The sequence below is a fragment of the Bos grunniens genome, chromosome 18 (genome assembly GCF_055505025.1).
Source record: "Bos grunniens cultivar Pamir isolate PY7600 chromosome 18, Bosgru_T2T1.0, whole genome shotgun sequence".
Taxonomy (NCBI): Eukaryota; Metazoa; Chordata; class Mammalia; order Artiodactyla; family Bovidae; genus Bos; species Bos grunniens.
Window position 1 is genome coordinate 50,382,458 of NC_141182.1, and position 17,487 is coordinate 50,399,944.

Consider the following 17,487-nt stretch of genomic DNA (forward strand, 5'->3'; position numbering starts at 1 on the left):
TATAAAAATAGAGAAACATATTAAACTTGAATCTCGAGATTAACAAAAATATATACCAAAGCAGAGTGGCTTCTTGAAAGGGGTGACATCGCCTCCCCATCTGGTCAACGGTTAAGAAAGCCCTTCCAACGTTAATGTGGTTCCTTTCCTTTCTAGACCCTTCAAGGCTATTGTTGTTCTTCTTTTCAGCCCCTGTTTGTTTAAAGGTTAGGTTAAGTTTGTATCTTCCAGGCTCCAATAGTTGGAACTAAACCTTATGATTACTCAAGGAAATCAGCCCATTCCAGCAGAGTGGTCCAGGTCCCTACAGGTCTAAGAATATTCAGTGAGGGATTCTATAAGCTAGGGAAGGCTAGGGTCTCTCCAGCAGAAAGAAGTTTCAGAAGAGGAGACAGTCAATCCCTGACCCCTTACGAACAACAGTTTAGAATGGGTCAGGGGAGATGAGGATGACCTGGGATCTGGATGCTTCACCTCAGGGCTTGCACTTGGGCACACCTCTCCTCCAGCAATAAAGTACAAAGTACCTATTTGTTGTTCAGTCACCAAGTCATGTCTGAATCTTTGCAACCCCGTGAACTGCACCACACCATGTTTCCCTGTCATTCATTATCTCTGGGAGTTTGTTCAAACTCATGTCCATTGAGTTAATGATACTATCTAACCACCTCATCCTCTTACACCCCCTTCTCCTCTTGCCCTCAATCTTTCCCAGCATCAGGGTCTTTTCCAATGAGTTGGCTCTTTGCATCAAGTGGCCAAAGTATTGGAGCTTCGGCATCAGTCTTTCCAATGAATTTTCAGGGTTGATTTCCCTTAGGATTGGGCTTCCATGATAGCTCAGTTGGTAAAGAATCCACCTGCAATGCAGGAGACCCCAGTTTGATTCCTGGGTCAGGAAGATCCGCTGGAGAAGGGATAGGCTACCCATTCCAGTATTCTTGGGCTTCCCTTGTGGCTCAGCCAGTAAAGAATCCCCTGCAATGCAGGAGACCTGGGTTCAATCCCTGTGTTGGGAAGATCCCCTGGAGAAGGGAAAGGCTACCCACTCCAGTATTATGGGCTGGAGAATTCCATGGACTGTATAGTCCATGGGGTCGCAAAGAGTCAGACACGACTGAGTGACTTTCACTTCATTCCCTTAGGATTGACTGATTTGGTCCACTGATGAAGGAATACATAAAAGTGGTTTTTCCACATAACACAATACTATTCAGCCATGAAGGAAATGAAGTACTGATACCTGCCAAAATGTGAATGAAACTTAAAAACATTAAGCTAAATGAAAAAGCCGAAACAATCACTTCATGTATAATGCCATTTATATTAAATTTCCAGAATTGATGAGTTCATCTGAAAAATAAAAGCCAAAGGCATAGTCATGGTTGTCAGGGGTTAATTGGAGGAGAGAATTGGGGACTGACATGTTAATGGCATGGAGGTTTTTATGGGGTGATGAAAATGTTTCAGAACAGATAAAATTGATGGTTACACAACATGATTGTACTAAATACCATTGAGGTGTACACCTTAAAATTGTTATGGTTAATGTTAAGATATGTGAATTTATCTAAAAGAGAGAGAGAGCAAAGGGAGAACAGATAGCCATTGGCCAGAGAGAACAGAACATTATTTTGGTCTCATGGGTTTTAAAGGATAAAATCAAAGAGGGGAGGGAGATATTTAGAAGTCACACAGGAAAACAGCACTGAGGGCTGGACTAGCCATTTCAGTTTAAGGAGAGAGGAGGAGGGCAGGGGTGAGCAGAGTAAATGAGACAAAGAAGGGAGGCAGCAAACCTGGTGCTGCTGCTGCTGCTCTGGGTAAGCTTGGGTCTAAATCTTGTCCTCCTCTGGGGCTTCAGTTATCCAGACTGTGCTAGCGGGGTGGTAACACTGATATATTGTAGGTATTTCTTGACCCTGAAATATCCTCAACAACACAGGCCATCTGGGGATGAGGGTGACTACAGCAGGCTGGATGATGGGGAGACCACAGAAGGGACTTTCCACAGGAGAGAGTGAGCAGGGAGGAGTCAGGAGCCTGCACATATTAATTCTGGACAGAGGGAGGGGCTGCATACAAGGACTCAGAGGGGATCTGAGCCTCTTCCTGCCTTCCCCCTCCCCTGCAGGGTAGAAAGCTGACCTGGAACACAGGGGGCAGTCTCCCCAGCCCATTCACCCCTGGTGTAAGGTCAATGTTCACAGGGGCCTTGGGAAACCCCAAGGAGAAATTCTGCAGCAAGAGGTAAAGATGAGGAAGGGCTGGAGCGGGCCAAACTCTCACCCAGACAGAGGCATTTTCCTGCAGGTGTAAGGGAGACAGTGTCAATGAGGAGAGCCCCACAGAGCACTTGGTTGCCCACCGTGAAAATCTAAGGATATTTGCATGCTCATTTACATAGATTTACATGTCAAGCACTTCTAATTCTATGTTGGTGATGGTTAGTTGCTAAGTTGTGTCCAACTCTTCACAACCCCATGGTCCTCCGTCCATGGGATTTTCCAGGGAAGAGTACTTGCCGGGAGCTGGCATATTGCATATTGAGTGCATATTGCATATTGAGTGCAGCACTTTCCACAGCATCATCTTTCAGGATCTGGAATAGCTCAACTGGAATTCTATCACTGCAGGGAGCCAGCACGAGGAGCTCCACCCATGACAAAGGTCTTGAGGAAGGAGGCTCGGCATATGCAAAGGCGGGATCGAGCCTCAAGAGTCTCCCTGGAAATTCTCGAGCATCTACCCCCAAAACCAGAGTCTGCCTACTTTCTGCTTTGTGCTTTCACCCACACCTCTGACTTTACGGGGGGCTGTCCCCCACTACCTCTCTGAAAAAAGAGTTAGCTTACAGCTCCAGTTAATAATTCCTGGGTGTGACAGTGTTTGAACCTACAAACTCCTTTGGAAATCCTCTAGCCTGCCTGAATAGGTTTTTCCGGCCACATGTGATTGTTCAGAGCCTCCCAACTGTGAGAGGCAGGAGATGTTCTAAACTGTCTAAACACAGATTCTTTTGAGTAGTTAAAAGATTGATTAGAAATTGTATTGGTGAAGGGTTTTTCACTTACTGGGCCTTACCTACCTCTCCATACCCCTTACCTACTGTGTCCTTGGCAGTGTATTGATTGATATAATGGGTGTATAGAAATGTAAGTAGTAGCCTCAATGTTTGTAACTTTGGACCCTTGAGTTAATTCTTTTCTTGATTGAGCCCACCTCACCATTGCCCTATAGGAACGCAGCTTTGTCCAATGCTTTTTTGGAGGCTGGTGCCTGACTTTGGAATAATCACCTTTAGAGAAATATGTTTCTTAAAATGTTAACAGGCCATGATGTAAATCACCTGAACTTTTGCATATGATAAGTTTGAAAGCCTGGCTTCAATTAGAACCAGGAACTGCTGTCCTTGCATGACTCCACCCCTTCCCCCATTATCCTCTATGCATAACTTATGGTATAAAAACTACTTTGGAAAATAAAGTGCGGGCCTTGTTCACCGAAACTTGGTCTCCCCATGTCGCGCTCTCTCTCACTCTGGCTGAGTTTCCATCTGGAGCGCGGAACCCACCATGCTTACTAATTATGCCTGGGCTTCTAAGATCCGACCAGGGAGGCCTCAGTGTCTCCTCTCCTTCGGGAGAACGGAAGGACGCCTGCGGCCTACGTAAGTGGTGCAAACTTCTTGTCTTGAAGTTTTATTGGTCTCCCGCGTAAACCAAGCTACTCAGCCTCTTTTCTCCACTGAATTTCCTCACTGAGCTATCCTCATTCTATTACTCTTTATATCTTTGATAAATATTTAAATAAATAGGTTGCCTATGCCGTCTCTCCTTCGAATACCCTGGATCAGCCAGGGCTGGACCTGGGCAAGTACTGGCGTGGGTTGCCATTTCCTCCTCCAGAGGACCTTCCCAGAGAGGGGTAGAGGGGAGCTGAAACCTCTGGCCTACCCTGGTGTAGGTGGGGACTTGGCTGATCAAATACTGACCTACTTCTACCCAGTGGATACATGGTGCTTGCTCTAAGCTTCTGAGTGTCCACACTCTTCTGGTCACTTCAACCCTCCTCCCAGCACCCTGGTCCTGCCCACCATCAGCAAGCAACAGAGTCAGCCTCCCAGACTCAATCCCTACACCCCAACCCATGGAGGTACTGTCTAGTCATGCCCACATCATGCTTGATAGAGACTTTAAATAACACCCTGCCCACATTTGCACCCATTTTTCTGACTCTCATGACCACTCCTCACATCGTCCTGCCACACGGGGTCAACTATCACCAATGGGTCCATCTAGGTGGAACCCTGAATATCCTTGACCGACTTCAGCACAGGCTGTGTCCACTGGAGTATCCAAGAGAGGGACCAGCATGTTCCTGGGTTGGGCAAGAGTTTCAACTGCATCTTGTTGACCCACAGTCTCATGGGAAGGAAAGGAGCCCAGAGAGCTGCCTTGTGTGTGTGGCCAAGTTCATTACTGTTCATTCATTAAGTATTCCCAGTACATCTCTTGGTGCATAAACTTCTCTGCCACATTGAACTTGGATGAGATTTCCTTTATCTGCTGAAATGAGGTCTAAACTTATGCATGTCATACATTTTTCCCTGTTTCTTCATATGTCAGGAGAGAGTCCCCACTAGCCCCCATTTCTACATGACTGTTATGGTCAGGGATGGGCATGTAGCATGAGCAGGAAAATAATAACCTTTTAATTTTAAGTTGTTGAGATATTCAGATTATTTATTACAGCCTAGCCCCGCCCTGACCTCCGCAGAACATGACTTCCTACCGGGCCTTGAGCAAGTAACCTGCTCACCCTGCCAGCCTCTCTTGTTCCACTTCTACAACATAGAATGATTCAACACTGAGACAGCGACTATTTTTTAAGCGATCAAAGGAGGAAGACAATTTGATCCTCTTGACAAGAGCTGAAAAGATTATTGAGAATACTCAGTGTAATATCTTGGTTAAAAATTTAAAAAGAATTTACTGTAAAATATGGAGAAAAAAACATTTCCTTAGTTTGATTTACAGTTGAGAAAAATATATGGTAGAGTAGCCATAAAATATCTGGAATAGGCAATAGCCAGCATTCAGCTTCATAGAGAAAATAAAAATATTCTCCTTAAAGTTAGGACTTGGACAAGATTGCTCACTATCAGTGCTATTGCTTCATGTGATTCCAGAAGTGCTAGTCCTTGATATTAGGGAAAACATGACATGTGACCTTAACATAAGAAACAATTAACTCAAAATATCATCATTTACAGCTGCTAACATCAGTTATTAGGAAAATCCAAGAGAATAAAATGAAACATTATAAGGTATAAAAGTAATATAGGGAATTTGTTCAATTACGACAGACATACACACCCCAAAAGGTGAGTGGATTTCTGATATACTTAGTAAAACAATTTGAAATGCCTTTAGAAGAGTGCTCTGGACTGAAGCCTATCTTCCCAAAATTTATATGTTGCAGTCCTAATGCCCACGGCGGTATCTTGAGAAGGGATCTGGGAGGTAATTAGGTTTAAATTAGCTCATTAGGGTGGGGTCTCCCTGAGAGGAGAGCGTTCTTAGAAGAAGAAGTAAGACCACGGTCCCCAGGCTGCATGCGAATCCACAGCAAGATAGTGGCCGCATGCAAACCACGAAGAGACCTCACCAGAACCTGACCATGCTGGCTCCCTGATTGCAGACTTGTGGCTTCCAGACCTGTGAGAAAATAAATTTATTTTTTTTAAGCCACCCAGTCTACGGCATTTTGTTATGGCAGCCCACAGCTGAGCTGACAAAGAGGCCCTACAAACAATAGCCACAATCTTCTCCCGTGTTTCTTAGGAATAAATTTAGCAAAAAATATGCAAAACCTAGTTTTAAAAAAGTTGAAGATGCCACCAGTGGTACAAGGACTAAATGAACACACTATCTTTTATCTGCTTCTGCTGCTGCTTAGGACATATCAAAAATGGGCTTCAGGTGGTGCTCATGGTAAAGAATCCGTCTGCCAATGCAGGAAACATAAGAGACACCTGTTAGATCCCTGGGTCCTGGGTCGGGAAGATCTGGAGAATGGCATGGCAATCCACTCAGGTCTACTTGCCTGGAGAATCCCATGGACAGAGGAGCCTTGCAGGCTACAGTCCATAGGGTCGCAAGAGTCAGACATGACTTAGTGACTAAACCATTACTATCAAAAATGGAGATTTGGCAAAGCATCAGAATCAAAATACAAATTTAGATTAATCCTAGTAGAATCCCAGTGGGATATTTTGGGACTTTGACAAAATAATTCTAAAATACACTCAAGAAAAATAAAATGTGTTACAAAAAAAAAAAAGGAAGAGTAATGTCCCCTGGAAAATATTTAAATATATGTACAGATATAATATTAATAATTCAAAGAATATTATATAGCTGAAAAAGACAGATTAGAGAATCAGTGTGGATATGGATTATTACCAAAAAAAAAAGAACCCCAAAACAGAAATAGACCTGAGGAGAATAACCACTTCAAATATGATGAATTTCAAGTCAGTGGCCAAAACTGAATTATTTCATAAGTGATGATAACAGAATAATCCTAGGAATGCATTTTGAATCAGGGTTAACCTAGGACTGAATATTCCTTACATTTCTGTGCCTTAAGTGTCTCATATATCTCACTCTAGTCTTGCTTGTATTTTTAAATATGAAATCAGCTAACAAGAAACAAATTAAGGAGTTTTCTTTCTTTTTCTTCCTTTCTTGTTACTTTTAATTAAGTTACCTACCTCTTATCTATTTACCTATCCACCACCTACCTTTGTGTGTGAGCAAATATTAATAAAACCATTAAAGGACATTCTCTGTAGTACTAATAGGTCAGGTTTAGTGATGAATTACGGACGATTTTCACTTTTACTTCATACCTCATTTTTTGTATAAAAATGAGAGAAATGTCATTATTTAATTTTGAAAGAAAAATTATAAACACCTTTCCCCATTCTTGCCACATAGGAGGTGCTCAATATTGGATCATTTATTTGTCTGTTCTCTGTGTGCAAGTATGTTTCTCTGCCTCTCACTTTATCTCTATCACTGACTGAGTCTCCATCTTCCTTCCCCATCATACGTCATCCCTATCCTTCCCCCTCACACTATTCTTATCTCTGAAGATGTCTTGCTTTCTCTTCCCTTTAGACTCCTCATCTTCTCCCAAACTGTTCACACAGGGTTTGGAGTTGGATCAAGAGAGTCACATACAGAGTGGGAGTGAGCAGACATTCCCATAGGGGAGAAAGAGCATGACTTACTTATGGAGAATGGAATGAAGACTTGTGGCTTCTTGAACTTCCCCTGAGCATCCAGGAAGTGGCCAGGGTAGAAGGTATCTGGCTTCTCAAAGTGGCGTGGGTCATGGACGGCAGAACTCAGGATGGGGTACACAGTAATGCCCTAAGAGGACGTCAAAGACAAATGGGCCCACATGGCCATCAACAAAGAGCGGCTGGATTTTCAGCAGATAAGGAGCTTCACTTACTGTGTGGCTCTATAGTTGGTGGCAGGAATGTTGAAATAATTCTGCCCTAGTTGGTCAATAGTGTCCCATCCCTCCAGGTATCCTCACCAACCACCCTGATTCCTTATCCCCAAGACCCCTGGGTCTTCTTTATGATCTGTCGACTGAAAGGTTCACATCTGACTCAACAGAGCCCTGTAAGAAACTGTCTCCAGGACTTCACACTGGGGCCTGAATATAATCAGATGGGTGCTGTTCATTGGGCAATTTGATACTGTTCATTGGGCAAATTGATACAGTATATCAACTTGATACACAAATATCAGGTGTATCTAGATGCACCTGATCACCTAGATATCTAGGTGATACACCTAGAAACACCAATACTCAGTAACATAATCAAGGATGAAGATAAGAGTTAGAACATAGGCATTGACCTGAAAAATATATCTACAGAGTATGGTTATATTTCAAAATGAAAGCCACACACACAAATTGCAAATTACATTGGTATGGACATAAAGACCAGAGGGGAAGGTGACATGAATGCTGGACACATAAATTGCATAGTAACAGATGCAGTAGGAACCAATCATTGTGTTTATAGGTATATATAAACATATGGGTTCATATAAAGGAGAGATTATAACACAGATTATAAAACCAGTCAACTGTATCAGAGCAGATCAGATCAGTCACTCAGTCGTGTCCGACTCTTTGCGACCCCATGAATCGCAGCACACCAGGTCTCCCTGTCCCTCACCAACTCCCGGAGTTTACTCAGACTCAAGTCCATCGAGTCAGTGATGCCATCCAGCCATCTCATCCTCTGTTGTCCCCTTCTTCTCCTGCCCCCAATCCCTCCCAGCATCACAGTCTTTTCCAATGAGTCAACTCTTTGCATGAGGTGGCCAAAGTACTGCAGTTTCAGCTTTAGCATCATTCCTTCCAAAGAAATCCCAGGGCTGATCTCCTTCAGAATGGACTGGTTGGGTCTCCTTGTAGTCCAAGGGACCCTCAAGAGTCTTCTCCAACACCACAGTTCAAAAGCATCAATTCTTCGGCGCTCAGCCTTCTTCACAGTCCAACTCTCACATCCATACATGACCACAGTCATAAGAAACGCTGGACTGGAAGAAACACAAGCTGGAATCAAGATTGCCAGGACAAATATCAATAACCTCAGATATGCAGATGACACCACCCTTATGGCAGAAACTGAAGAGGAACTAAGAAGCCTCTTGATGAAAGTGCAAGTGGAGAGTGAAAAAGTTGGCTTAAAGCTCAACATTCAGAAAACGAAGATCATGGCATCCGGTCCCATCACTTCATGGCGAATAGATGGGGAAACAGTGGAAACAGTGTCAGACTTTATTTTTCTGGGCTCCAAAATCACTGCAGATGGTGACTGCAGCCATGAAATTAAAATATGCTTACTCCTTGGAAGGAAAGTTATGACCAACCTAGATAGCATATTCAAAAGCAGAGACGTTACTTTGCCAACAAAGGTTCGTCTAGTCAAGGCTATGGTTTTTCCTGTGGTCGACTGTATAACAAGTTTCAATAAGTACATGGTACTTTTTTCAGCAAACATAACATCTTGTAAAGGTGAAAAAAGAAAAAAAATACAACAGAGCAAAAGGGAGAGGACTTTTCTATTTCTAAAATCTCCCTCCCTCCCACAAAAATCTGGAAATAAGAATTCTTCTTGTAGTCACGAACCTGACACAAACCATAAGACTGGAGGTGGCCAACACCTTCTAACCAATAGTCTGTGGCCCTCTGGTCTCACATTATTATTTGAGACCAGATTATATAATATATATAATGAGAGATAATAATTATCTCTCATTATTTGGGAAATAATATCCCCGGAAGTGAGTGTCCCTGATGACAGAGTAGGGTAGGCCAAGTGGGACAGAGTCAATGAATCTGAAGCTCATGGATGACAGCATCTGTATAAGGCATGTTTACCCGATCTTCCAGTGCTGAGAGATGGTGTGCACCAATTACTCTGTCGATTTCTGCCTGGACTTCCTCTAAGGATGGTTAGGGTGGGAGGAGGGTATGTCAATAAATATCCATAACAGTGGACTCAACCAAGTGACCTAAAAATGACCTGCAGCCTGATGGGAGGATCTTGTAAATTCTTTACTAAAGATGTTAGGCTACCATTCCTTCTTAATGAAAGCATCAAAAAGGAAGTTAGAAGCTTCTTTGAGGGAAGTCTTGTGTGATGTTTCCACTCTAGTTACAACATAAGGATAACTTGGATAAAGATGGGTGGGTGGAAATTCATTCAACACTTCAGGATGTGTTTTTTTCTTTTCAGCTAAAAATGAGTTGCAGGTAAAACTGGTGTCATCTCTTTTTGTCCCACTCACATGCTATGTAATTTTATATACGTCATTCCCCACTCTGGCCTTAAATTCATTCTTGTGAAATAACGGTGTCTGATCAGGTGAGAGCATCTCCAAGTCTGATCTGCAGACCATTAACTTGAATGGAGGGGCTCTTTAATTAATTGTAAATGGGCAATATACTTCAGAAAGTCAAGTTTTTTTGTCAAACTCAAAGAGTAGCTGTCAAAAACCATGTACTTTCGTAAACTGGCGTAATCCACTTCAAATGCTTTGTGCTTTTATTATAAGCCCAAATAGCAGTGATTTTTTATTTTTCAGACTACTCAGGACAAAAGTTATTTGTCTTAGTTCATCAGACAACCACCTTCCAGTATGGCCTCAGGGACACTCAACCCTCCATCGTCCCCACCTCCCATAAGCCCAGCTCACCTAAAGACATCAGGATTTTTAAGGAGTAGAAACCCATAGCTGAGAGTGGCGCTGGAGGTCTCTGTGCCAGCAATGAACAGTGAGAGCACTGTGTTAAGGAGATTTTTCTGGTGAAACTCACTCTCAGGATCTGAGTGCTCCTAGAGACAGTGATGGACGCTTCTTAATGTCTCGCCTTGCAAAGATTTCACTTTTTAGAGTCTTCTTCCCTCTCTACCAGCACCACATTCCTCTGTGCCCATCATTCTTTTTCCTGGTCTGTTTTTCTCTAGCCAAGGCCAATAAGATACTAAAAGGGTGAGCTCTGGAGCCAAAGCTCTGGATTTAAAACACAGGTCCTACTGTGTGCCTTTATGCAAGAAATAAAAATTCTATGTGCTTAGTTTATCAGGTGGGTTGTCATGATATAATGTATAATAAGCTCAATGGGCTTCCCTAGTAGCTCAGATGGCAAAAAATCTGCCTGCAATGCAGGAGACCCAGGTTTGATCCCTGGGTCAGGAAGATCCTCTGGAGAAGGAAATGGCAACCACTCCAGTATTCTTGCCTGGAGAATTCCAATCTGAGGAGCCTGGCAGGTTACAGTCCATGGGCTCACAAAGAGTTGGACACAACTGAACGACTAACACTTTTACTTTTCAAGCTCAATGAATGTAGAGTTTAAATTGTTGATATTGTTGTTCTCGTGTTGTTGTTTTTCTGTCTTTGGATGTCATTGCACTCCTGTTTGGCCCTTGCAGCTGACATTCCAGAGATGCGAATGAAGACATTTAACAACTGCCAAGCTTCCCTGGTAGCTCAGCTGGTAAAGAATCTGCCTGCAATGCAGGAGACCCCACTTGGATTCCTGGGTAGGGAAGATTCCCTGGAGAAGGGATAGGTTCCCCACTCCAGTATTCTTGGGCTTTCATGGTGGCTCAGTCAGTAAAGAATCTGCCTGCAATGCTGGAGACCTGGGTTGGGAAGATTCCCGCTGGAGGAGGGCATGGCCACCCACCCCAGTATTCTTGCCTGGAGAAGCCCCATGGACAGAGGACCCTGGTGGGCTGCAGTCCATGGGGTCACAAAGGGTTGGATACCACTGAGCCACTAAACACAGCACAGCACATGGCACATGCCAGACCAAGCAGAACAGCCACTGGTCTCTATCAATCTGCATATACGTGAAGCCTGACCAATCAGAACAGACTTGACTCTGTCAGAACTGGGGAAGGAGTGAGCTGTGTCTCAGAGAGAGCTTACTGGACACATGTTAACTGCTTAATTACCAGCTCTTTAAAGGCTGCTGGGAGGAAGGCTTGGGGAGGCATAGGAAAAAATGGTGGGAGATTATGGACCTTGGCTTTCTTGCTAATCCTTAGGGAAATATTTCAACATTTAAAAAACATGTAATCACATCCAAAGATATTAGTTCAATGTCAGTACAGTTTCCATCACTCCGTTTCCCATCCCCAATGCCCATCTGGGGCAGGTCTTGTTTTGTCCATGCAAAGCAGGAAGGAATCCTTGAAGTCCTTAGGGCCACTGGGATCCAGCATCTTCTGGTGCCTCTCCCTGTTCTCAGTGATAAAATATTTCACCTCTTGAATCATGCTGTACAAGCACGTGTGTGTGCCAGGAAAGTGCTTTAAAATGCCCGGGGAGATTTCCAACACCTACAGGGTGCAGACAAGGTCCCAGAACCCATTATACTCGCTGGACTGGTTCTGTGAGTGTTGATGTTCTGAGCTGCACATGTAGCAACAACAACAAAGGCTATTATTTACCCTGCAGACTTGGAAGGTGTGCCTCCCACCTGAGCATACTCACTCACACACATACACTGACACTCACACACACATTCATACACACACACAGTGCTGCATGGACCTCTGCATCCAGCCCCAGTCACCGTCTCATCTGCTGAGGTTTCTTCTCTCGAAGCCCATCCTTGTCCAAGGCCTGATTCTGACACCCAGACTGACGGATGGCTTCACCTGGGAGGGGTCAGGGCTTGGAGTGTGCACATAAAACTGATCTCTCAATGCCTTCTGCCTTTGGTGATCAGGACAGAAAGCATCTGACCTCTTCCCAGGGTCTACCCACCCTGATTCCTGGCCCACCGTGGAATCTTTAGCCTCACCTGGCTATGGAAGGAGCTGATAATGACAGAGCTTTCATTCATTAAATGTAGGAGCTGTAATAATTGAGGGGCCTGGTAATTAAAGTGCTTGCCAAAGACAATGGAGGAGATGATGTTCGCAGGGATGGAGTTCAAGAAGAAGTGGGGATCCAGGTAGGTCCCTGAGGAGAAGAGGTCTGTCATGGGGGTGCCCTGTATTGTCCTTCCAGGAGACTGACCTGACTGGTGCCAGCCTAGCTTGTTTGATGGTTTTCCTCTTTTTTTCTTTGCTTTCATTGTTCCTCTCTGTCTCCTATTTTTCTTTCTGGGAATGTCCACATCTGTGTCTCTTGTAGTTTTTCTTGCTCTCTGTCTTGGGCCGACTTTCTCTGGTCTTATCTTTGACTCTTTATTTCAGGCTCACCCCTTCTTCTCCGTTCTCTCTCCAACTCCCCATCTACCCTTGACCTCACTGACACTCCATGTTCTTCTGACTCTGTATCTCTCTTTACCTTTATCTTTGTATGGCTTTTTCTTGCAGTTTCTGCTCCCAGATTCATTTTGCCAGTGTCCTCAGTATCTCTGTCTTTTGTTTTCTCTCTGTCTCTGGTCTCTTGTGCTTCTGGCTGCTTTCTCTGCCTGTTTCTCTCTCTGTCTCTGCTAGTCTCACTTTGTCTCTCTCTCTACCATTTTCTGTTTTTCTGTCTGTGTCTCCTTCTCTCTATTCCTGAACCTGTCTCCGCATTTCTCTCTTCTTCTTTCTGTCCCCATCTCACCCCCACCTCCACCCAGCCCGCACTCACCCTGGGATTTCCGAAGCTCCTCCACCAGACACTGAGACTCCTCCTTGATTCATTCCTCAATACTGTGCTTCCCCATCCCAAAGTCCTTCATGGTGGTTACAGAGAATCACTGTAGAACCTTCCAAGACTTTCCATTGGCAAACCCACACCTGATGGTGGGGCATGAAAGAAAGGTTTTGAAGGCGCATGGGATGTTCCCTCCTCCCCTCCCTAATCCTCACCCTCGTCCCCCACTCACCTGATCCCTGGAAGACAGGGTCAAGGATGGTGACTTGCACTCGGCCAGAGAACGCCTTGGCCTGATCCACCAGGGCCTCCCTCATCACCTCGTACCCCTACAGGATGACAGCAGGCCGAAACCCCAGGTGAACGGTAAAGACATCCCCGTATTTCTCCTGGAGCTGTGAGGGCAGAGTCCAGGTCTCACTCTCTAACTCAAGAGACGGATCTCCACCTAACCCCTGGATCACACCTCCCAGTTAGCCTACCCTGCAGGCTGCAGCCCCATCAGGGAAGAGCAGAGACTGGAACTCTGTGGTCTCCTCCGAGCCTCACATATATTACCTGACCCCGAGTATCCTCCTCTCTTGGCTTTTCCAAGAGCCCTCCTAGCTTTGCTTTTAAGAATTACAGAGACTGCTACATCCAAGCTATAGAATCTCTCCTTCTCAACCCACACGGGACCACAGCTCAATGTCTCAAGTCTATCAGAATCTCTCTCTTCAAAGGAAACCCTCCTACACTGCTGGTGTAGCCACTATGGTGCAGCCACTGTAGAGAACAGAATGGATGTTCCTCAGAAATACTAAAAATAGAGTTTCCATATGACCCCGCCATCCCACTCCTAGGCATATGTCTGGAGAAAACCATAATTCAAAAAGATACATGCAGTCCAGTGTTTACTGCGGCACTATTTACAATAGCCAGGCCATGGAAGCAATGTCCATCCATAGAGGAGTGGATAAAAAAAGTGTGGCACATATATTCAATGGACAATTACTCAGCCATAAAAGAGAATGAAGTAATGCCATTTGCACTGACACAGATGAACCTGGGATTGTCAAACTGAGTGAAGTAAGGCAGATAGAAAAGGCAAATATATGGTGTCACATATACGTGGAATCTAAAAAAAATGGTGCTAAAACACCTAGACACAGTAACTGAGTCACAGATGTAGAAAACAAACTTATGGTTACCTAGAGGGAAAGTGGGGAAAGATAATGTGGGAGACTGGTTTGACATATACTCAGGATAATATACAAAATAGGTAACTGATACGAACTTCCTGCATAACACAGAGAAGTCTACTCAGTTCTCTGTAATGACCTATATGGGAATGGAGTCTAAAAGAGAGTGGATATATATGTGTGTGTGTGTGTGGCTGATTCACTTTGCTGCACCAGAGACCAACACGCCATTAGAAATCAACTATTCTCCAATAAAAAATTAATTAAAATTGTGAAACAGAAATTGTCACACAAAAAACATACTTACAGTAACCAAGGATAAAAGAAGGGAGGGATTACTTGGGAGATTGGGATTAACACATATACATTAATAGACATAAAATAGATAACTAATAAGAATTTACTGTACAGCACAGGGAACTCTACTCAATACTCTATAGTGACTTATATGAGAAAAGAATCTTAAAAAGAGTGTGTGTGTGTTAGTCACTGAGTCATGTCCAACTGTGATCCCATGGACTGTAGCCCACCAGGCTCCTCTGCCTGTGGGATTTTCCAGGCAAGAATATTGGAGTGGATTGCCATTCCCTTCTCCAGGGGATCTCTCAACCCAGAGATTAAACCTAGGTCTCCCACACTGCAGGCAGATTCTTTACTGTGTGAGCCATTAGGGAAGACCATAAGAAGAGTGGATATATCTACATGTATAATTGATTCACTTTGCTAGACAGCAGAAACTAACAAAACATTCTAAATCAACTATACTCCAATATAAAGTGAATTAGAGAAATGATACAGGACTTCTCTGTGGTACAGTGGGTAAGAATCCTCCTGCCACTGCAGGGGACACAGGTTTGATCCCTGGCCCGAGAGGATTCCACATGTTACAGAGTAGCTAAGTCCATGTACCACAACTACTGAAGTCCGTGTGCCTAGAGCCCGTTCTCCTCAACAAGAGAAGCCACCACAATGCGAAGCCCACACCCTCAACTAGAGAGTAGCCCCTGCTCTCTGCAACTAAAGAGAGCCCACAAGCAGCCTCAAAGACTCAGCTCGACCAAAAATTTTAAAAATTTTGTTTAAAAAAGAAGGTCTTAAGAAGCAACTCTTTCACTGCACCTTCCAAAGTACTAATGATCATTATCTATCCTTACTATGACTACTTTTTGAAAACCCATTTGGCACTTGTTATTAAACTGTACAGGGAACTGTGTTAAAAGTTTTTTTTTTTTTTAAAGAAAAGATTCTGGCACCCTAATGTTGACTGCAGCACTCTTCACAATAAGGAAGAAACAGAAGCAAAGTACATGTCCATTGACAGAGGCTTGGGTAAGAAGATATGGTGTATGTATACAGTGAAATATTACTTAGCCATAAAAAAGAACAAAATAATGCCATTTGCAGCAACGTGGATGGACCTAGATTATCAAATGAAGTGAAGTAAGAAAGAGAACAAGTATCTTATGATGTTGTTAATATGTGGAATACAATTTTTAAAAATGATATAAATGAACTTATTTCCAAAATAGAAGAAACAGAGTCACAAATGTAGAAACAAATTTATGGTTACTGAAGAGAAAATATAAGGCAGAGAGGCAGGACAGGATAAATTAGGAGTTTGGGGTTAACATACACACCCATCTATATATTAATATAAAACAGGTAATCAACAAGGACCTCTATATAGCAGGGAACTCTACTCAATATTCTGTAATAACCTATATGGGCAAAGAATTTGAAAAGAATGAATATATGTATATGTTTAACTGAATCACTTCTCTGTACATCTGAAACTAGCACAAGAGTGTAAATCCACTATACTCCAATAAACTATTTTAATTAAAAAAAACAAAGATACTTCTTTCTTAACTCAACCCATCCTCCACTCCTTCTCGTAGGAATTCTGGTAGCTTCTCTATCCCATATCTAGGGCCAGATCATGGCTGGAAGAAGACAGCTCCCAAGGGAGTCTGGGGAACCCCATCCAAAGTTGACCTGCCTCCCTGAGCTCCCTTGCTAACTGGGAGCTCTTTCCCATTCATCCACCTCTTGCTTTCCACCCCCTGGTGCCCCTTCCATCTCACTGCCTACAATGACTTGAGTAAATCCTTGGGGTTCATTTTCAAAATGTTTCCCAGGACGGGCAGAGTCCAGGGTCCAGTGGGGAGGTGGCCCCGGGAGGCAGGGCAGCCCCAGAGGAGCAGGAGGCCAGTGAAGAGAATGAGAAGCAGGATGGCAGAGAGAGCCATGGTCCATGCCTACCTTCCATCCGATGTTCCTCTAAAAATGTAGATGTCTCTGTTCTTTGTTATTTTGCCCGATGGGTGTGGAGGTTGTGCCAGGATCCTGCCTTGGCAGAACTCCTGCTAACTCTCCAGAGACAAGACAGAGCCCAAAATTTGCAGGGGTTGCAGAGGCCATGAAGTTTTATCATCTCAGCAGATCCCAAGCCAGCTCCCCACGGGCCTTTGATGGGCTGGAGTTGTGGCCTGGTGGGCGATGCCATTGAACAGAGAGCACGTCCCCCACGGAAGAGGGGTGGTGCCAGCTGAAGGAATTTGTAGGGGCTGCACTTAGGGTGGTGGCCCTGCAAGGGTGGCTCTCAGACATTTTATCTGTGAGTTGCATTGGAACATAAGAGATTAAGCTTAGCTGGCCAGCAGAAGTGGGCCTCCTGTGCCCACTGGGGACAGGGGGTGTGTCTGCGCATCTGTGGAGCATGAGGTGTAGAGGAGGAGGCGGGGTCTGATGGAAGACCTAACTCCGTGTGGTCTGGGTTTAGGGGTTCATTGCTTTTTTCATTCATCCATCAGCAAATATTGTAGATACCTGTCTCCTACCACACACTGCCTCAAGTGCTGACGGTGGAGTGTTAAACAAGACAATAGGTTTTCCCTCAAGGAACAGGCATTGAGATGAAGCAGTTCTCACCTTCTGGAATGATCTCCAGTGATCTGACAATCAATGAGTCGTCTATAAGCTGGCAGGGATCACCACCAGACCCAGGGATGTCAGGCTTCTGATGTTTATTTGCAACTTGGGGCATTGGAGGGGGGATGTCAGGGAATCCAAGACTCCTGTATAGAGCCACACAGCTC

The 17,487-nt window shown here is 44.1% G+C and overlaps 1 pseudogene across 1 annotated transcript in view; it reads right to left on the bottom strand.

The window, feature by feature from the left end:
• The window catches only part of LOC147353887 (cytochrome P450 2B11-like), a 28,895-nt pseudogene extending 11,480 nt beyond the window's left edge, over window positions 1-17,415 (bottom strand). Inside the window, exons 1-4 of the transcript XR_015146028.1 lie at window positions 16,474-17,415; window positions 13,437-13,603; window positions 13,203-13,351; window positions 12,421-12,581 (exon numbers count right to left, since the gene is read on the bottom strand). The product of XR_015146028.1 is annotated as a cytochrome P450 2B11-like (transcript). The remainder of the gene's footprint in view (window positions 1-12,420; window positions 12,582-13,202; window positions 13,352-13,436; window positions 13,604-16,473) is intronic.
• Between the last annotated feature and the right edge of the window lie 72 nt (window positions 17,416-17,487).